The 23,498-nt window shown below is 37.0% G+C and overlaps 1 non-coding gene across 1 annotated transcript; it reads left to right on the top strand.

Moving 5' to 3' along the window:
• Positions 1–10,159: 10,159 nt before the first annotated feature.
• On the top strand, positions 10,160–10,231 carry TRNAR-CCG (transfer RNA arginine (anticodon CCG)). The gene has a single exon. It is a non-coding gene; the product is annotated as a tRNA-Arg (tRNA).
• The last annotated feature ends 13,267 nt before the right edge of the window (positions 10,232–23,498 follow it).

Below are 23,498 nucleotides of genomic sequence, written 5' to 3'. Positions count from 1 at the left end.
GAGTCAATTTTCAAAATGTTGTGAGGAAGGATCCCCGCTACCCTTAGGAACACTTCTAGAACTCCCCCGACACTGCTGGATAAAGTTCACATCAGTGAATTTAGAAAAATGCTTCTGAAGGAACAACAAACATCGCGTGCTATACCCAATGATTTCCCATTCCACATCTGCCATTGGGCTGCTATAACATTTGATGATACATACTGGAATGTTGTACTCTTTACGATAGCGTCTAGCTCGTATGAAGCACTCATTGAAGGACAGGTTGAAGAGAAACTTGTCCGAAATCACAACTACTTGCTAATCAACAGACCAGCAATTGTTTATTCGTCCATTGCAGCTGTAGGCGTTTGTGGTTCTGGGTTATGGAAGCTGATGTAAAGACCTGTTTGGCATTAGAACAGCGTTCAGAAGATAGAATTTTCGATTGATAGAAGTTGACATCCGTTATTCAGCTACAGTTTCGAGGTAACACTATGGACTTAGCTATACGGTCGTTCGTGGTTATGCGGGTAAGATGGCTGTCATCTTATGATACAGCTATATTGCACGATGCACCGCCCGATCATCGTGGCTTACACTTATCTTCTGTCCATTGCTTCCATATACGCATCACTGTCGGGTGACATGCTCTATATGCGAACCAATATGATGGTAAGAGAAACCGCCTTTCGTACGTAGGACTGTATTAGGCTAAGTCAGCAGAGGCCACATATTTTTTCTACCTCCGAGCCTCTAGATGGGTTAATCTGGCCCTGTCTGTGTCTAACATCCATATCTTGTTTGTATTTAAGTCCTACAAGGGTTCTAGGACCATAGTGTCTGTGAAAATTTAATCTAAGGGAAAATTATGTGAATGAATTGACCAAACTTTTCGAAGACATTAATGCCTCTGATAAATATCAGGCTTGTAAACAGCAGGCAGACAGTAGTGAGCCACAAGCTTTTGAATTGCGCTTCATTTGTTTCTCTGTTCAAAGGAAAATTTGGGTCTTCAAAATGAATAAAATCTCAAATATCATGTAGATCTAATTTATTCAATCGTATGCTTCCTAATATTAAAGTTACCTTAATTTATAATCAATTATTATGGTATGCACTACCTGTATAGGCAACTGATGTTGTCTTTAGATATTTATGTTACTATGTGGATTTCAATTTTGGGTAGGGTTTAATTCTACACGCTACCTTATGTTGCGCGACAGTAAAAGTGAGTTAAAGAAATAGAAAGAAAAGATGAAGGCATTGAAAGCGAATGATTTCTGTGAATATGAAGAGGATTTATTCGTTCAATTCTTGGTCGGTAGCTATAGTGAATGAAACACAGTTGCTTGTAAAATAATCCAAGCAATTTTCTTCGAAAGCAAAGGTTCTGGTGGCCCCATCAATAAAGCAGTTGGCTTCACTCCAAAGGAGTAGGCGATCTTTACTCTCTCTCTCTCTCTCTCAGTTGAATTGGAGCCTGATTTTTCGATTTCTTCGAGTGTGAAAAGAAAAGAGTGTTTTTTGAGGCATGCAAAAGTGTTCCTCTTTTAACCATTGTGTTCTGAATGGAGAAGAAAGTGAGGATAAGTTTTCTTTTTTGTAGTTACGTATTCACTTGATTTCTTATGCATTAAGTAAGTTCGATTTTAATAATAATAATAATAATAAAACGTGAATTACTTTTCTAAATTTTTAAAATACGAAAGGCGACACTTAAACACATTACTGAATTACTTATCTTGTGTAATGGCTGCATTTTATTAATATTCTTAGTATGTTGCTTTTGCTTTAAATTATTTGATTTTAAAGTCAAAGTACGATTATGGATAATCGAAGGTGTTAGAAAACGTACTAAAAACTAATTAAAATCAGTTGAAAATGTTGAAGTTCAAAGTATTATAAAGTACTAGTACAATGAGAATTTATTTTACCTTTGAAAATATGACATATTAAAATAGTGCTGAAAATATACTGATATATAAAACTTAAAGTTGAAACTAAGTTTTGCATGCTGTGTCACTCCAAAGTGGTGTAATTCATTGAAACTTTAGCCATACAGAGAAAATAGTGCTTTAGTACAATAAGGAAACAACAGGACGAAACACTAATTGAAAGAAAAAAAATGACACTTTTATACATAAACAATAACTTACACTGAAGTCACTGAGACTTATGATTGTCTGCCTGATATTACAGAAGGGGTGAAATTGTTTTAGAAGGGCACGGGATCCCACGGATAGCGATGCGTGCACGTGCTTCATGCTGCCCACAAGATTTATATGGTATACTGTTTCATTCCTCCACCAGCCCTGTTGACAACTGTTGGATGGTCCTTAGTGTCTCTAGATGTGCTGCAAGACGTCTCCTTATAGCATCCCTCATGTGCTCAATGGGATCAAGTCAGTTGAACTGGTAGGCCATTCCATTCACCGAATACCCTCTCGTATCAAGAGCTCCGAAACATGCGCTGTTCGATGCGGTCGCGAATTATCATACATAAAGGTGAAGATGGGCTCGATTGCACTTCTAAAAAGACGCACGTGAGGAAGGAACACAGTGCATAACAAAGTGTACCACGTTCAAATATCTGGAGATCGGAATGTTCATGCAACATTATACCTCTCCATACAAGAACACCTGGTCCACAAAAATAATCATGTTCTACAACATTCAGCATCACTACTGAGACTATATCTGCTTTCATATTACAAGGAAACGCGACCCCACTTCTTTTCGTTGTACTCCTAATGTTCTTGTTGCCACCATAACCAGGGCCGGCCTTAGGTAGTGCGGGGCCCAAGGTTCACAACTAACTTCTACCAAGGTCTATAGAAACAATATATATATATATATATATATATATATATATATATATATATATATATATATATATATATATATATATATATATATATATAACACTCTCCCTGCTGGTCTAGTGCTTAGCGCGTGCGCCTGTGATGTACATATTCTTGAGCTCGATTCCCTGTAGGAGAGCACACAAATTTAATTTCATAATCACCCCCTTTCATTAATCATCCATCTCTTAAGAATAAATCCTCGGATGTCAAATGATCCGGATTATTTTCATTTCATTTTAAGTTTAATAGAGATTTTGCAGTCAGAATGGATGACAAAGTGTACGCTTAAATAGTGCGTGAAAATTAATAGACTAAATCAAACGTCCTGCAAATGAAAATGCAGTCAGTTTTTCGTATCACACTCAGATTTTCTGCTATGATGATGATTAACTGCTAACAGGAGTAAATGTAATTTGAGATATAAAATAAAGGGTGTTTATGAGGTTAAATTCTAGGTTTTAATGAAAGAAATACATGTATGTGATACTAAACATTGCAAAGACATCATTTACAAACTTATGTGTATATTGTTTTTACGTATTCATATACAGGGCATTCCGGGAAATGCTTAATTATGGTGATATGGATAATAAAACGGTAAGAGGAATAATCAACTCCAGTAATTACTTTTAATTAGCTCTCTCCGTAGCTAAGCGTTTCTGACCAAAGTAGCAGAAAAACATTTTTCTTGTATTGTGATCCTGAACACATATGACAAGTTTGTCACTTTATCCCCGAAACACCCTGCATGTTTACTTATAAGCTTAATTAAGAAAAATGATTAACAGCAAAGACAGTTTTCAAACACTTCTCGTTTCTATGTTTTGAAGTTCTCTTTGAGGAGGAACTAATAGTAATCCCTCATCATGGACACACTCCATCTTCGTTTATAACATTTTTCCATCTGCAAAATGTTCTGGTGAAAACGCTCACCCTGTTCATTGCTTATAACAGCTAATTTTTCAGAGAAATAACTCAAATGGAAAACCGGACAATGTATGAATTTTAAAATACATATTTCACCCTTCTGCCTCGAAAATTTTCGAGAAGATTCTGCACCAGTATTTCATAGTTTTCTTCTCTTACAAGTAAACCTATCGATGACGAAATCGAATTTCTTGACAAAATTTGACAGAGAAGTGAGGAATATCAAGAAACGAGCGAAAGTAAAATTTAAAATGCTTCCGTCCATAAGAACGCCCGCAGTGACCAAAACCCCGATTGATCAGAATAATCCATAGCAATGTATTTCAAGTTTGAAAATTTCATTTTATTTGTAAAACAGATAGAGATGTGAAAAACAAAAACCGACACCGGGAGGAAATAGACATCTATTTGAGGGTATGCTTGTCATCGCCGCCTTCTTGAAGTTGGCCGTCTTGTATCTCGCTCGACTTTTTAAATTAGGAAGTGGGTACGTCAAATTGGGCTAGAATTTTATGAGAAATACACTAGTGAAGTCTATGTTTCCATAAGTTTATATTTGTAAGACATAATAAAAGGTCACATTGATACGTATGAATTCGTTAGTTCAAAGATTTCTTAATAACTGTATCTTTTTGGAAAGAACTCAAGTCAGGAAAACCTAATGCACGCTAGTGAGAACATCGTAGGTACTACTTATGAAAGGTATAATCAGCTTGAAATGGTTATCGACTGCAGATAAAACTAACTGGTGATGAGACGATCACATACCTTAAGAAACTGACGGAAGATGGATGACATATTTTCCATTAGATTATTCGAGTTAGAAGACAACCTTCATAAGTAGCCAGCTATTCAGTACGCACTAGTATGCATTCGGTTTTCCGAACTTGATTTTAAAAAAATACATCCACGGCAGAGGACAGGAGAGGCCAAAGTATACTCTTTGTTTTTGATTTGATTTTGAGTTTGATGGCGGTGCCTGATTGGAAGCAATCGGTCCAATCGGCTTAAGGCCGGCCCTGACCATAACGGTGCCGCCGATGTGCAGTTGTCAGTGAACACAACATACTGGCCATGGTACAAAGAGAAAACTCACATGCAGTCGATGTGTCACTGTGGAACGTAAAATAGGGTGCCTTCAAGTCGACTTAAATGTATTTGGAATAACACCTCCTTATGGACGTCAGTCCCTGCTTGTTCGAAGTGCAATGTAGCGGTCATCAGCTGCTGTGGTCGACCACCACCCCTTCTTTGCACAGCATTGTTTGTGGTTCGAATGCACTCCATGCACATGAAACAATGATGTGGGGAATACCAAACTCCTGAGCCAAACTCATCACACTTCGTGCTTCTTCCAGTTTCCCGACGATACTTCCCCTTGTAAAGTCACCCAAATATTATTTCCGGACTATGTTTTGAGTAACGCCATCACAATGCACCTTAACAGTTCTTTTACTGACATATGCTGTCTCGTCCCTTTAGTTCAGCTGTTTCGTGTTTCGGGGAGCAGACACATTCTGTGCTTCGGTCGCGCTGACGTAACCTATGCAACGTCTTGTTCCCTGTGCACGAGACCTCTGGCAACATGCTGTCAAGCATTCATTCATTTCCACCGACTCTGCAATAATTTATATTACTTTATGTATCTCGTCCTTAAGTTCAGCACATTAGTGTATATCAGGTGGTTTAGATAGTATGAAGCTTTTGCGTACAAAGCTTTAGTGTCGCAGTCAGGGTTTGTGAGTCTCATCATGTCAGGACTAGCATAATTTGACAGCTGACAGTTTAGCTAGTAGATGTACAAAGTACTTTTATTCTTAAAATTAGACGCAAGATATTGCGCCATGAAGATGATTAAACTTTCCACAAAACTTAAATACATTTTACAGTTTTATTTCGACAAAGGCACAAACACTGTGCAGTGAAGACATTTGCCTGAACCACAATGCGTCAACCGCTTTCGTTCTGGATATTTCGATGTCCAAGTTGCTTCTCACAGTTAGCGAATCAATCACAGAGAAAGTGAATGATATTTTGACAAAAGCCGAGAAAGATCGGCATGTAAGCAGTCATGACATCGTCAAAATCCTAAACATCCATCAGCAAGCAATGTTAAACCATCTGGAGCAAGCTAGCTAAAAAGCAGGCAGCTCGACGTTAGGGTGCCATACAAACTAACTCAAAGACATTTGCTCCATCAAATGTCTATCTGCGAATCTATACTGAAAAGTAAAGAACTCGAGCCATGTTTGAAGCGGTTGATCACGAGTGATGAAAAGTGGATAATTTATGATAACGACATGTGATAAAGAACGTGATCGAAGCGAGAAGAAGAGATACAGTGTGTGACAAAGCCCACACTAACACCCAGGAAGGTAATACAGTGCATTTGGTGGAATTGAAAGGTCATCGTGCATCACGAGCTACTGCCGCCGGAAAGACGATAGGTTCGAACCTGTACTGTCGATAATTGTCACGAGTGCACCTAGCAATTCAGAAGAAACAACCGAACTGGCCAACTGCTATATACCACTCCGATAACATCAGACCATGTATATTTTTAACGGCTCGTCAGGAAATGAGAGAACGTGGCTGGGAGATTTTAATACATCCACCATTTAGCCCAGATCTGGTACCACCAGACTATTATTTTTTTCTCGATCTCTGCAGAATTCCTTGAATGGTGTTAAATTAGTTTCAAAAAAGGCCTATAAATATCATGTGTCACAATTTTTTGACCAGAAATCATACAAGTTCTACAGCGACGAAATTATAGTATTATTTGAAAAATGTCAGAAGGATATCGAACAAAATAGAGGACATGTGGTTTCATTAATGTTATTTTCAAAGAATAATTAATGTATTCTCGATTTTGACTGCCAAAGACTCAATAGGTTTTTGACAACCTGACATTTTCTCTCGTATTGCATTCTGGCATTATTCCTACTTGCAGGCAGAGGCGGGTCATTAGGAAAGTCAAACCGGTACCAATTGGTGTTTTCGCTTCAAACTAAAAGAAAACTTTCTTAAGTACTAATTCTACTCAAAAATTAGTACATTCGGTAAGCTTTTTTTCTTAGTTTGTAGCGATAATATTTTAATTTTTTACAAGTATGACTTCCCTCATGAGTCACCTCTTCTGGCAGTTACCGCAGAATTAGAAGGTTCCGTATACTTGTGGTCTTTAACATGTCATTTTGATTCTCTCTCTAATATCAACCACCAGCTGCAGTTTTCTTCTTTTCTTCCCATTTTGCCTTTCTCCATACTGTCTAGTACATCTCTAATAAGCCTATTTCTTCTCAAATAGTGCCCTAATAAGTTTCTTCTCTCTTTAGCTGTCTGCAGTAATATTCTTCTCTACCAAACTTCTCTTATCATTCCTTCACGTTTTTTTTTTTTTTTTTTTTTTTTTTTTTTTTTTTTTTACGTTTCAAGTAGCTAATTTTCTCGAATGGTTTGATACACACATTTTGTATATTTGCAGTTATTTTTATCGCTTTTTCGTTGATTTGATTTGATTTTAAGTTTAGTATCCCTTTCAGCGGTGAGGCTATATGAGATCTACAGCTTAACTGCGATCCGAACCACAAGAGCTTCCACCGGGAATCTAACCGGGTCTTAGACGCCAAAGGTGCTTTTTCGTAACGTGTATATTTCTGTTTCATAAATATAGAGGAATACAATACTTTATCACAGGATGAGTGTTATCCGTAGTTCACATTTAAAGTAAAGGAGGCACAGTGGCTCACTGAGAGATCGCTCTGTTCTGGTGCGAAATATCCCTGACTGGTATCGATCTCAAGCCTTGGGATTTTGTGGTGGACAACGTTATGCCCATGGGTTTCCTTCCTCATTTTCAATAGCCATTTGTCTCCTTTAGCTTAAAGGGCATAAGCGCGGGACATTAAATTAAAGATTTTTTTAAAAATTACAGTAAATAACAGTTAAAATAATACACGATTTCCATTATTTTTATTGCTAGGGAGACAAGTCTACAGAATTGAGTAGAATATATACAAATAATACTTTCAATATAAATCAGTTTCATAGAAATTTATTCGGAATTTGAGTGTACAGTGACAAACCGTGTCAATAACATTTTGGTACGCAACGCTAAACGTGTATTTCCGAAATTGATATTTTACTGATAATAATAATAATAACAGTAATAGTAATTCAAACTTTTATATACACTACTTCAAATATAAAAAAAAGTCTACATAAAAATGTATTTCACAGGTGAATGCAATTGCTCAATTAGTGTATTCATTTCTGTTTTCAACGAATTTGTAACTATCAAAGATAGCTACTTTTCTTGTATACAGATTTTAAAGAATTTCTTTCCATTTCTCCAAAAACACTCTGTCAGATATCTCTGAAAGTGGCATCTCGAGAACTCAAGAGAGCTACTTTTTAAAACTTACTCTTTGTGTGTTTTTGTCTGTATACTAGATCGATTCTTGTGGAATCGTGTGTGATCCAGATCCCATAAAATTATCGAGGTCCGTCTACTATGAGTGCTGTTGGAAAAGTTTCTCCAATTAATATTTAAAAAAAAGTCATGTGATACTCTAGAAATGACTTTGTTGTTTTCAAGATACACATCTTTAAGATCGATACACTTTTCCATACATTCATACCAATTTTGAAAGCATTTCTTTCCACTCTGGAGCTCCTAACTCAGACACCGCTGTTTGGAATGCTGTCAATAGGTGTTTCAGGCGACACAAATCGCTCACCACACATCTTATTTTTCATGTATGAGAATAATAGGAGTCATTAGGTGATAAATTAAGTCAGTACGAACAATGGGTCATTAATTCGACATTTTTACTGGACGAAAAGTCAACACTATGGTATGCTGAGTGGCAATTGGGGTTGTGGTGGTGAAGAATAATGTGATGATTTGCGTTTGCTTAAGCAATTCATTGATGATCTCTGACAAGCAAAAATTGTATACCACTCAGTATTTACTGTTCTTTGATCTTCTAAAGCTATAGTTGCCACATAACCAGTATAACCGAAGAAACAAGTAATCATTTGTTTGAGAGCACTCCTCAAACGAACATGTTTTGTTGGTTTTGGGTCAATTGGAAATGTGTAACGAGTGGATTTGCGGATGAGTTCCCAGTTTGTATGAGTAGATCTGAGTTTCCCTTCCTATAACGATCCAGTACACCAAATTTGACTTACTCGGTTAAACGTTTTGAACATTCCTTTACACCATTTAACACAAGTTTCTTTTTGAACTTCGGTAAAATTGTGTGGAATCCCAAGACTTGACATTTTCCGCACGTTCAGGTGACCATTCAAAGTCGTATTTATCGTGTCAATGTTCAAGAATGCCTGAATCTCACGATATGTCACATGCCGATCTCTGTCAATCATTTCAAGCACAACATCAACATTACTGGCAACAACAGACGTAGATGGACGACTTTCACAAAATTTATCAATCAGAAATGAAGCAACGTAGAGTAAAGTTTGCAGCAACATGATGCATATTCAACTAAGATAACATGATAGGACGAATTATTGATTTCTACTTTCCTCAGCCATCTCGTGGACCGTCAAACGATTATTTAATCGTACATCGCGAACTTTTCGAACATGAACGTCATCACATGATTTTGTGCTTCCAGGTTTTGTTCTCGTCTGCGATGAATGTTCTTCTGTTGTAAAACACTGAAACAACTCACAACATTGGGTTCAGCTCATAAATTCTTCCCCGTACACTTCTGCAACATCTTAAAAGTTTCTGTAAATATCTTGCCCAACTTGAAACAAAATTTGATGGACACACGCTCCTCTTCCAAAGTTTTCATTGTCGTAATACCACAAAATTGCTGTAAGAACGGAACACAACTTCACCAAAATTCTTGCATTCTCACAATAAAACAAGGTAGGGCGTTATCGTTAAAATACTTAGGGAGAATTTCAGTAGGCAGCGTGACAAGCGGGACACTTTAATTAATCGTGATCTTTCAAGAAAGTTTTTCTTTTTATGAATAGATCTCGTATTTATAATAATACTATGTGCCAATCTGAGATTAGTAATTAAAACCAGAAGTTGTCTACAAAATATGAAATCGCAGCCAGAATTTACTTCGATCCAGGAAGTGTTCACTTAAATATTACTATTATTGTAATTATATTCTGTCCTCATTCGTAAGCCATTTTCCACAAACTGATAAAGCTTCCATGCACTAACGTCGTACTCTAATCGTTTCGTTTTCCTTTTCCAGTCTTGTTCATGAAGTGTCATATTTTCTTTCTCCTCTATCTCATTCCTTACACAATACATTTTACTATATCCGTCAGAATGCAACTCTTTCTCAGGCAATTTCCAACCATCTTCATTGTTACTTGGAGCAATATTGGTGGGCGCGGTGGCTCAGTGGTAGAGCGTTTACCTCCGGTGCTTGGGGTCCCTGGTTCGATTCCAGCTCGCGCCGTGTGGACATTGTGCTGGACAAACACCGTGCTCGTGGGTTTTCTCCCGGTTCTCCCGTTTCCTCCCACTTTCTTCATTCCACCATTTCATTCATTTCTCATCTTCACCGTCTCCTTTAGCATAACCGTGGACGTTAAACTTAAAGATTTCATGATAAAAAGGCTTTGTGTCCATCTTAAACGCAAACTAAATACAACTTTCTTACAAGGCTGTCTATAATCTTTATTGTAAATTAACTAGAAATGTTACAGTTTCGGAAGTAGATCACTTCCTTCTTCTTGGAGTAGTAGTCTGAAGAAGGGAGTGATATACTTCCGAAACTATAACATTTCTAGTTAATTTATAATAAAGATTATAGACAGCCTTGTAAGAAAGTTGTATTTAGTTTGTGTTAAAGATTTCATTTCATTTATGGAGCAATATCAAAGAACAATTATTATTCCTTATAAACTTAGTCTGTATTTCTAACTTTATTTCCAAGACCAAAGTAATACAGATACTTTCAAGTAGAATACATATAGTAGCTGAGTAGACCTGTAACTTAGAAATAAGTATCACGAAATTTTCTATCAATTGCACTATTTTTCTGTAGTTCCTGCGTGAGAGTAGAAACAATTCTCTATCTCTTTTCTTTATTTCTTTTTTTATTATTTGTATCGAGGAAGGTAAAGCTACAAAAGCATAACATGCAACCTTGGTCATGCAATGTGTTTGTGGCCATTAAGTTGTTAAGAGAAATCGACGCTGCCAATACAAGTTTTGGTTGGAATAAAGTGAAATTCACATGAAAAGACACGCCACTATTCATTCTCCGTATAGTTTTCTGTTAAATAATAATAATAATAATAATAATAATAATAATAATAATAATAATAATAATAATAATAATAATAATAATGGAGATCGATGCATCAGCTGTTCACAAGCCACAAAATGTCCACAGGACGTCCCTAGGTCTCCTACAGCTCCTATACCTGTCCAAACATTCACACTGAAGCTTTAAGGTTGTTTGGATTGATTGGACTTATCTTCCCTTTCGGCACCGAGACTATATAAGATGGTGTCACATCAGAGGGGTCCGGGCAATAGGGTAAGTACAGAAAGACCCGGGACAAAACTTGCCCGCGTCATAAGGGCCCAGATCACAACGGTCCCGCATAGGATCCCGGTCAAAATGGCCCGGCTAAACAAAAAGCGCTTCACTTAAAAAAAAGCCTGAGATCAAAGTATAAAATGCTTATTAGTTGAAAAATATTCTGTGGCCAGTATTTGATTGATTTATATTGAACAAAACATACATGTGGCTCTATATATAGAGTTAGTCGAAAGTTGTTACTCCAGTAATAACGATACACGTGGACGAAGAAAAGCAAAGTTTGCAAGTGGGTATTGATACGAAGACTGCATTGAATGAGGATGTGGATCTCATGATAGTGGCAGATAGTATGGATTGCGCCATATTGGATATCACACAATATTTTAAAAATGGAAATGGGTATGTTTGACATTGTATGAAGCAGACCAAAGTATGGGAACAGGCCAGTAATAACGAGATATGCTGGCGGAAGAAAAGCAAATGTTACAAGTGACTGTTGATGCAAAAACTGCATTGAATGAGGGTGTGGATATCATGGCAGCCATCTTGGATCCCGTCAAAGCGGATAGCAAACAATATTCTTTACATTGAAAGGATGTGTGTGACACGTTAATATTGACCAGGATTTTCCTCGAAACGAAAATCTGAACTACTTTTGATCTGCCGCTAATTCTTTACGAGATACAGTGTGCTACGTTTGACATTAAAGAATAGAGAATTATCTGAAAGAAAGTTTGTTATATTCCTGTGGGTAACTGTATACTGCATATTTCAGGGAGCATGAACAAGAAAATGTGACATTTACTTACAGAATGCACACTGTATCGATTGTTATAAAATTTGGCAAGTGCACGCTGTATCATATCACGAGGAAGTCATGTTTCTTTCTTAATGCGGCGCCGTAAGTCATTCAGTGTGTGTGGTTTGGTGGTGCGATACATCTTGTACTTAATCTACCCCTATAGAAGGTAATCCAGGAGTGATAGATAGGGAAATCTGGCAGACCATTCGATCATACCTAGTCTTCCAATCCTTCGTTTTGGAGAGATTTTACATAAGTATTGTCAAGAACTCCATCCATATTGTAGCGGCGCTCCACCCTGCTGGAATCAAACGCGATTAAAATTACAACGAAACTTAATTGAATACAATTATACTTATTAATTACAGAGCTAATTAGAATGATATTCATAGGAGCTTAAGGACAGCTTAGTTACACTCGCGATTACCAGGGAAATTATGTATTAAAAGCTCAGTAATGTAATCTTCACACAGGAAGTTAAATAAATTGAATTGAATATTTTAAATATTTACTTAATTGCTTAAGTTATAGACTAGCATCAGGATGTTGCAGGTCACTTAAATAAAAGATAGGAAATTGAATTTTGTATTTTACTACAAAAGGGTGAAGATGAAGAAATGATTTTAATGAAAGATACGGAGTTCTAAAAAAGAAAAAAAAGGGATCTATTATAATTACTAAAGCCGATCAACACATTGACCTGAAGGGTCTCGGTTTTTGACCGGTTGTCTCCTTAGCTGAAGGCTAACCAATCGAGACTAATAAATTATTAAAACATGCTAATGCAAGGCTATGTGTGTAAATAGAATATCAGCTTCCTTTTCCCTCAAACATAACTCTTTGAGAACAAATCAAAATATGGTTTTGCTTACGTTTTTCTGCTTGATGCTGTCCAAAACCGCTGGGGCTTGCTGCTTTCACTTTTGGCTGGAAATTTACGACACACTTAAGCACTTGGGTTTGAATGTGAGAGTCCTTGCTTCGAACCCGCCGGAAGTCTCTTCCTCTTCCTTTTTTGGCGTTGCCTCGCAGACTCGCAGAATCTCGCTGCTCGGCACGGGACGTCGTGGTCCTAGGTTCGTGGAACTGGCTGACGGCTGTCCTCAGTGTCTCCCTCTATGGAACTGGAAACGTGAGTTTGAAGTTCTTCCTGGAGGTCGTCTAATGCGGTGATGTCTTTCGAGACTTGGACGTAGCAGTCTATTCTAGGATCGCAAAGCTTGTCCGCATGTTTACTGTTTCAACCAAGAAATACTAATTTCTTAATAATAAAAGTTGTTTTAAAATAAACTTATAATTTAGCCCATTCTGGCTGCATGTTTGCTACATTCCTCCGAACAAGACATGATATGGCGACATCGAAGTATGCGCCATTAGTCCTGTATAATTTAGCCCATTTTGGCTGCATGCTCGCTACAAAATTACGTGTGGAGACTTGAGTGGTAGGAAAAATCTGTTTACAAAGCTCTGTCAAATACTTCTCACCTGTCAGACTACCATCAGTGAAGAAGGGGCCAATAATTATATTTCCTATCATCCTAGCCAAACATTCAGTGTCTATGGATACTAAGTATGATGTTTCACCATTCAATGCAATTTTCATTGTTCCAGTAGTAGTGGCAGTTTTGTCGGTTCATCTGACCGTTTAACGTAAATGTCGCTTCATCAATGTCATTTACGTTAATGTTGATGTCATCGATATTTTGCATCATTACTTCGCAAAGTTCAGTTAGGTGATCAAAGCCACCTTCCATCAGCTCGTATGCTAAACGCACGTTGCAAGGCTTAAACTTATTGCAACTAGAATTTGTTGCACCGAACTCTGAGAAATGACTTCTTGTTGGCAACGCTGGTTGTCGATGTTTGCGGAGTTTCACCAAACGATTGTGTAACATTCAAAGAAACTGCCCCATTGCTACACGATTTCGGCCTTCCTGATCACACACGGACTTAATCACTTCCACTTTCTGCAAATTGTCGAATGGTTCTTTCGATGGTTGACTTCGAAACTGGGTTACGTTCGGAAAAAGTAGCATTAAATTACTGTCATACCCAATATACGATTGCTTGTGATCTCCATAGCCACAAATCATTAGTAATATGTTACTTTCTCATTCACTTTGCTCCATTACGACCATCGACACGGACAAAATTCTACTTCCTTCCGTACAATACTCACCAACACTAGCAGCTACAAGCAGAACGTTCGCAATTAAGATAACTGCAACTGGCTGTTATATTCTAAGGTTACGTAAAATTGTAGTTATTATGGGCTAGTTAATCTAATAAATAACCTTCCTTGTTGTCTAGTACTAAAAGCTTCCGACCCATAAACAGGAACTTAAAACCGCTAAGGTTCCTTTACACTCATATTTTAATAACTACCAACTGAATTACTCACTAAGAGTACCAATCAGCACATATATTCTTAATATTGTACAACTAAACTCATCTCAATTCTCTGACTTAGACCACACAGCATAAACCATTGCAATTCCTAACCTCAAGGTATATGCCAACATTCTCAAACACTTTTCCCCTAATTGTAATTACTACTTCCTACACTGACTTTCAACCTTTATCAGCTGGCACTTGTGTCTTAAGATACAGTGTCTTACATCAATATTAAGGACCCTTCGGACACACACACGCATATATATACTGAAACAAATTACTACAAAATGTCCTCAAGAGTTATTTTCCCCTTCCAAAGTTAATACAGTTGGTATTTAATATCAAGCACACGACGATTTATAACTTTCTTTAAGCATTTCGGCATGCTTGTTACAATCTTCACGTTATAGTGTGGGGAAATATCATTTCATACTTTTTCAAACATTCTTTTACTGTAACTCGTACATGTTGACTTTACATTGCCAGGCAAAACATGATCACAAACCGCTACTTTTTCAACGAAGTCGTTGACTTCTACTGAATGTTCGAAACTCTGCACATTAAGAGCATTCTATTGTTTTATAGTCAACGACAACAAAGTAACAATTAACAACGACAGCTTTTCTCTTCAAAATATTCTCGTTTGTAGTAAGAGTCTAGACTAAATTGGTGCGACACGCATACCTCTTTTTATTTAAAAATACACTATAAAAAATGAGGTGTTGAAACAACACAAAATAACTACCACTTTAGCGTGTTACTTGTATGTTAATTCAGCACCAAGCACATCGCCTTCTGAGCATATCAGAAATAACTCGTTACTACCTGAGAGAATTTGCATTGGTATTTATCGTTTAATATGAGCAAAGCTTTGCGAAATATATTTGGCACTTGTGCCAAGTAACTTATAATGTTCTATGTTTCCTGTTATCGATCACAATAATATTGTTGTAAACCTGTGAATCGTCTGACAACAGTTACATAAGCAACAGTTCTGCCATCTTCTGTTCATACGTGCTAAGACACAAGAATAACAAAGAGCTCCTCCGTGGCTAAGCGGTTAGCGTATGCGCCTTTGGCGTGGGAGACCTGGGTTCGATTCCCGGCGGGAGCTCATGTGGTTCGGATTCCACGTTAATCAGTAGGTCCACGTCTCATATAGCCTCGCTGCTGAACGGGACGTTAAACTCAACTCAACAACAACAACAACAAGAATAACAAATAAAGAAGATAGATGGAAGTACTGCTATCCGTGTAACTGTTGTCAGATGATTCACAGGTTTACAACAATATTATTGTGATCGATTACAGAAAACATAGAATGTTATTAGTCACTTACCATAAATGCGAAATGTATTTCGTGAAACTTCACTCATACCAAACAGTAAAAAACGATGCAAATACTCACAACCAGTAACGAGGTATTTTTGATATGCTCTGAAGGCGATGTCTTGGTGTTGAATTGACACACAAGTAACACGCTGAAGTGGTAGTCATTTTGTATTGTTTCAACACCTCAGTGTTTGATGTGTAGTGCATCATATTCAATATGCGGAATTCAAGATGGCTGCCATGATGTAAGCTATTATTCAGTGTAACTTTTGCACAAATAGCAAGTTGCAAGATTTGCTTTTTCTCCATCCACGTACATTTTTGATACTGCCCTGTCCCAATCCTTTTTTTTTTTTTACATTAGATGCAAATGTCCAAACATAGCACACTCTATCTTATAAATGGATGACGATAGATCAAAAATGAGTTCACATTCTCGTTTGTGGGAATAGTCGAGCCTAAATTGAAGAACTGGCGTGTAAAAACGTTCCGTTTTCGTTTCTAAAAATTTTGTGTGATACGCAATATGGCGAAATTCAATATGGCTTCTATGATGGCCACATTTCCAATTAATGCGGTTTTAACTCCAATACCAATTGCAACATTTGCCTTTCCTTCGTCAGTACGTGTCGTTATTATTACTTTTGACTAACCCTGTATACAGATCCACATGTATGTTCTTACAACAAAATTAAACGTGCTCTCCACAGAATATATTTCATCCTAAAAAGTATCTTTATATTTTTTTATCCAGGGATGGAAATGGAATTCCAGAATTAAGGGGACACTCATTAATATACAGGGTGTTTCAAAAGTCCCCTGATATAGGGTAACTCTGGTATTATCAGAGTTACAACAAAACGTAAGAGGAAAACCGTCTCCAAACATGACATTTTCAATCTAAAGTGAATAAATTTATTAAATCGGACGAGCCGTTTGGGTTGTACACTTTTTATGCGCCCAATCTTAAATGAAAATGCAACGTTCTCATTTACCTGGACCCACAACATAAGTAAATGAAGTTACTGTCTTTTATGCTAACGTATCGATGGCCAGCCCGCATTTCAAATAATTAACGTCATAGACAGAGTTACCTTATGTCAGGGGACTTTTGAGACTCCCTGTATATAGTCTGGTCGAGCTACGTCACGAGAATCGAAGCCCAGGGGGTCGGGGGCGCAGCAAAATTTCATGGGGAACCGACTGAAGAGATAGCATTTATTACAGAACAAACGAACAAACAAAATCAAGCTCACCATTCAAGTTTCCCATTTAATATCCACTGATATTATCCTCACCGATTTCCACTTCTGCTTTCATCTTAGGTTTCTTGGCCCTGGGGCCGTTTTTACCAAGGCCCAAGGGCGACCATGTTGTGGTTTCCAAGGGGCAAGAAAAAGCGACATTTCAAGTATAGTTTCAAATTTTACTGTAATTATTCTAAAAATTCTATTGGGTTTTCGATATTCCGAAGTACAATTTCCTCTGGACAAGAAAGTTTTATTTTTCGTTTTATTGTTCTTATTTAGTGCTCTTTTGACATGAAATTTTCCACATACATGTCTTTCCCGATTATACACATACTAACATTATAAGAAATTAAGGGCGAATTCGTTATCAAATTATATTCCTACAAGAACATATATATAGACGTGCGACAATAATTTTGGACATGAGTGTACATAGTTTTAGAGCTACAACAGATCAAATTAATAACAATAGTGGTATTTACGATATTCGTATGAGCTGTATATTAAAATCACTTTATATTTTAGTACTTAATAATAATAATAATAATAATAATAATAATAATAATAATAATAATAATAATAATAATAATAATAATAATAATATTCTTTCACAATGAGTTCCATTACGGTTTATGCAATTTACTTGGACTTTAAATATTGCAAAGAGAATTAAGAATACTGTAATTTTAGAAAATAAATCAATTAGATCTTACTGTCTATAAAACGTCATGAAATTAGGGATGGCCACATTTTTTCGAAAACGAAAATTTTTTCGAAAAACGAAATTTTTTTCGAAAAAGCGAAAAACGAAAAAACGAAAATTGAAATTTACGAAAATCGAAAAACAGATTTTTCGAAAAAGGCCATCCCTATCATACATATGGGAACTGTGTATGTGGCTGCTAAATACGATTGTCTCCCATCCCTTTGCCTTCTAACAAAATCTATAATTTTGTTTCTTGATGTGCACGTGCACGGCATTACACTATATATATATATATATATATATATATATATATATATATATATATATATATATATATATACTAGCATCAATTACTCGCTTCGCTGGGTTAAATAAAAAAAAATAGTAATAGGTTTCGTTAGTCACTCACTATTACTAAAGCGTTCCTTGATATTGGTCATTTTCGATGATTTTTATATATGCCCTCTCCTCCCCATGTTGCGGCCATGGCATCGAAAGTGTCATTGTTCATCTCAGCGACTCGAAAAGTATGAATTTGACACTGATATTGGTCATTTCGATTATATATATATATATATATATATATATATACACCCCTCCCACATTTTTTGCGGGACTGATTTTGGATTTAAATGGCATCAGAACTGTCACTGTTCATCTCAGTGACCTCAAAAATAGATTCGACACTAATATCGGTCATTTTCGATCGTTTGCTAATGTCTTTCTCCTCCTTTAAGTTACATCGTCAAAGTGATATGGCAAAAATCATCGCATGTTCGAACTTAATCTAGGTTGAAAATTTGATCGAGATCGGTCCGGTGGTTCACGAGTTATTAAGTTCTATTTATTTTTATATATCTTTCCCTCCTACCTCCTCCCATAAGTTCTATCATCAAATAAATAGATAAATACCATCCCAGGCCTGAACCTCATCTATGTTGTCAATTTGATCGAGATCGGTTAGGTGGTTCAAGAGTGAAGTCACATAGACAGTCACTGTCATTTTCGCCTTTTTACATATATATCTCCCCCCTCCCCTACGTTGCACCGTCAAAGTTAAATGATAAAAATTATCCCAAGCCCGAACGTCATCTATGTTTGATCAAGATCGGTTGGATGGTTCAAGAGTTGTTTTATTTATTTTTTATATATTTGTCCCCTCCCCTCCCCTAAGTTCTACCGTCAAAGTGATATGATAAAATCCACCCCAGGTCCGAACTTCATTCATGTTGAAAATTTGATTAAGATCGGTCCTGTGATTAAAGCGTGATGAAGTCTCAAAGACGGTTACTTTTATTTTAATTCTTTTTACATATATCTCCCTCTCCCCACCCCTAGGTTCCACCGTAAAAGTGAAATAACGAAAACATCCCAGGCCCGAACCGTATCTATGTTGAACGTTTGATCGAGATCGGTCGTTTGGTTCAAGAGTTATTAAGTTTTATTTATTTTTATAGATTTCTCCCCTTCCTCCCTCACCCCTAAGTTCTACAGTTAAAGTGATATGATAAAAACCATTATATCTGAACCTCATCTATGTTGAAAATCTGATTAAGATCGATCGTGTGGTTTAAACGTGATGAAATCACAAAGAGTCACTTTTATTTTTACTTTTTTGACATATATCTCCCCCCTCCCCCTCGGTGTACTGTAAAAGTGAAATGAAGAAAACAATCCAGGCCCGAACCTTATCTATGTTGAAAGTTTAATCGAGATCGACCGGGTGGTTCAAGAGTTATTAAGTTTTATTCATTTTCACACATTTCCCCTCCTCCCCTTCCCCTCCCATAAGATCTACTGTCAAAGTGAAATGATAAAAAATTCTCAGGTTTGAACTTCATATATGTTGATAATTTGATTGAGATCGATCGGGTGGTTCAGAAGTAATTAATTCACGATCATAGTCACATTTATTTTTATGTTTATTTATTTTTGTAAATCTTCCTCTCCACCTCTCCCCTACGTTGCTCGGTCAAATTGAAATGATAAAAACCACCCCAGCCTCGAACTTCGTCTACATTGAAAAGTTGATCAAAATCGATCGGGTGGTTCAAGAGTTATAAAGTTTTTTTATTTTTTCTGTCCTCCTCCTCCCCCTTCCCTAAGTTATACCATCAAAGTAAATAGCAAAAAGCACACCCAGGCCAGAGCCGCATCTACGTTGAAAATTTGATGGAGATCGGTCGGGCGGTTCAAGAGATTAAGAGTCACAAACATAGTCACTTTTAATTTTATAATATAGATAAAGTCTATCAGAATATTGTAAAACTTCGTCTCATATAGGTTATAGGTAGAGCATTTAATAAAGAGAGCGTCCGGAACCGACTCCCACTACCAGTTTTATTATAAAATTTCCCACTATAAAAGTATTTTCACAAAATATTATACAAAATGGTCTCCCTAATATGAAAGGTTAGAAATAGGTAGTCTTTGACCGTAAGGTCGCAGACAGGATCTCCACAGAGCCCCGTAGCAGGCTAAGCAGAGGGGAATTAAGGAACGAATGCTCCGTAGCAAGCAGAGGCGGGTTAAGTGGCCAACAGAGCCCCGTAGCAGGTAAGCGGCTGAGGTTAGGATCCCCAGACAGAGCTCCGTAGCCAGGAGATAGGATAGGCGTAGTCCCGTAGCAGACTAGAGGCCTGGGGTTAGGTTACTCCAAGAGTTCAGTAGCAGACTAGAGGAGGGTCACAATAAACTGGTATCGAGTTGTCTTCGTCCATCCAATTTATAGGGTCCTTTGGGTAGCGGTGGCGCTGCTGCTCCGATGTCGTCTTCTGCTCCGTGGCTGGGGCTAGAAGCCGTCGTCTGCATGTGACTGTAGATCCATCTGGTGGGAGATCCTCTTGCCGAACTACGTGGTGGTGTTTGTAAATACTGATGCGTGGAATTGTTTGCTTACAACATCACATAGGATATTACACCCACTGGCTTGTTTAAAAATAAGCCGAAGGGTTATTTTTCTTTATATGAGGGTTGGCAACACTGAGGTATCACAAAAAATCACTAAAAACATGAATAACACTTGCAACACTAAAAAAATCACTTGTCGGAGCACTAATAAGGTAGCGGAAGAAAGCACTAAACAGTTAGTCCCTAATGACAGGCAGAATCGGTGCAGTTTAATATGTCTCTTCATTTCCCTCTAGGTAGGGCTGTTTTAAGCTTTGGCTTAATACACATATATTAGTTCACTTATAGTGAGTGGCGTTGGAGCCTATAATGTCGGTTGCTCCTTAGTCATATTATTGATATTAAATGTGTCCATCGGAATTGGAGGAGATATTTCTAAGCGAGGCGTTTTTGATATTTTTGGTATTGAGCGAAGACGGATATATAATAAGTTTAAAATAATAAGAGTTACAAGTACTAAAAAGTCGCGATTAACCCAGAGATATGAAGATAATTTATATTGGAGAGTTCGTTATGCGAATGGCATGATTTCGTGGTCACCCTGTATAAGGTGTAAAAGTTTCTAAAATATATGCACTAAATATATGTATTTTATTAAATAAACCAATTTTAAATGGCAATGATGATGATAATAACGGTCCTAAATTCCTGGTCATCCTGTATAATGTAAGTGTGGTCCTGACTTTCGGAACATCCTGTATAATATTCAAGTTGCATAATGTCGGTGACAATATGTAGTTCACAGAGGAAAAGAAAAAAATATCAATGAAAATGTAGAATTATAGGTTAGGTGTCCTTGTAAAGATCAGTTGCCTTTTAAATGCGGAAATGCAGATCTCAGGATTCTTTCATTCAGTTGCAGAATAATGATTCAGAGTTTTATAATATAAAGAGGAAATACTGTATCTGTATGGCAATGAAAAGTGTTTTTAACTTTCTGAATGCTTGTGTTCGTGTTTCCTTCTTCCTAATTGAGTACTTTTACTTTTTTCGTTTATGTAGAAATGTCTTCGCTCATGTAGAAAATAGATATTTATTCTTGTTCTATGTCTTCTTTATCTTCATAAAATGGCTTAATTCTGTCCACTGAAATCTCCTGTATTGTTTGACGATATGAGTCTGGAAGTTTGACCTTATAAAGATGAGGGTTAACTCTTTCGATAATTTCTAGAGGTCCTACATATTTGGATGAAAATGATTCTGGTATCCCAATTTGACGATTAGGAAAGAATACAAGTACTTTCTTTCCCTTATCAAAATTAGTTTATTGATGCCTGCGGTCAAAATATCTTTTCTGTTTATTATAACTTGTGATTAAATTATTCTGTACGATCCCTCGTATCTTATTCAAATGTTCTTTGTTGACGCATAACGTCGGAGTTGATGCTAATGCTATATTAGAGATGGTCCTAGGTTCGTATCCATAAAAAGAAGAAAAAAACTTGAATATTTAGTTCCAGCTTCTTAATTGTTTGTTTGTTTACATCACATAGGAATTACAATATAAACGCGTTACAATAGAAAAGCTGCCGGTACGTTTTTGTTATGAAATATAGTGAAAATTTAGTCGATCGAACCTGGAAAACTTGTTGGGTACTACATAAAGGATGCCTCTGAACTCAAACAACTGAATGATTAAAGTAAATCCTGCTTAGTGTTCGTGCTGGAGTGCTGGACATCATTAATCAACTATAAAATTCTGTTGTAGTAGTGGCAGAGCTGATATTTTGACTTGTTCTGGGTCACCGAGTCAGACTACGTGTTAGAAGTGAGACCCAATGACCCGGAAAAATATTGACGTAAGTGATCCTGATCCTTTCCAGCACTGCAAGAAACGTCTCGTTGATATCTCCATCTCCAGATCTCGATATATCGATATCTCCGTCGTCTTTTCTTGGGTGTCTATATTATGTAGACAAAATCTCCAAACTTGCTTTTAGTCCATAATGTTTGGTAGGAATATGGGTTACCTTTACGGTTATTTCGTGATTTTGAAAAAAAAATTACTACACATAGTTGAAAGAGTTTTCTCAGTTACAATATTATTTTCAATCACGTTTATGATCACATTGAGGCGAAGCGCCGGTGTCAAATATAGAAGTAGGAAGGGACAAAATAGAACAGGAAATTAGTTTTAGATACCTGAGTAATATAATTAGTAATCGTATGAGGTGCGAACTTGAAATAAAAGCAAGGACAGGAATGTCGAAAGAAATTTTTAGGAGGAAGAAAAGTATATTTTATAGGTCCTTGAATAAAGAATTGAGAAAAAGATTCATAAAATACTTCGTATGGAGAATTGTACTGTATGAACCAGAAACATGGATATTACGCAAAAAAGACAAGAAAAGACTGGAAGCTATCAAAGTGTGAAATGAAATGAAATGAAACCTTTGAGTTTTACGTCCCACGGTTATGCCGGTTAGGCTAAAGGAGACGGTGATAATGAGAGATGAGTGAAATGGTGGAATGAAGAAAGTGGGAGGAAACGGGAGAACCCCGAGAAAACCCACGAGCACGGTGTTTGTCCACCACCGGGGCTGGGGCTGGGATCGAACCCGGAACCCCAAGCACCAGAGGTGAACGCTCTACCACTGAGCCACCGCGCCCCCCTATCAAAGTGTGAATATGGACAAACATGATAATGATGATTTTGAGTTTAGCGTCTCTTTCAGCATCGAGTTACCATGAGACGTCACCTACATTTTAACGTGAGATACGAACCACATGAGTTCCCGCCGGGAATCAACCATGGGTCTCCCACTCCAAAGACATGTA

The sequence above is a fragment of the Thermobia domestica genome, chromosome 2 (genome assembly GCF_964235325.1).
Source record: "Thermobia domestica chromosome 2, izTheDome1.hap1.1, whole genome shotgun sequence".
NCBI lineage: Eukaryota > Metazoa > Arthropoda > Insecta > Zygentoma > Lepismatidae > Thermobia > Thermobia domestica.
Note: the sequence above shows the minus strand (reverse complement) of the source record. Positions and strands in the feature narration are given on the sequence as shown.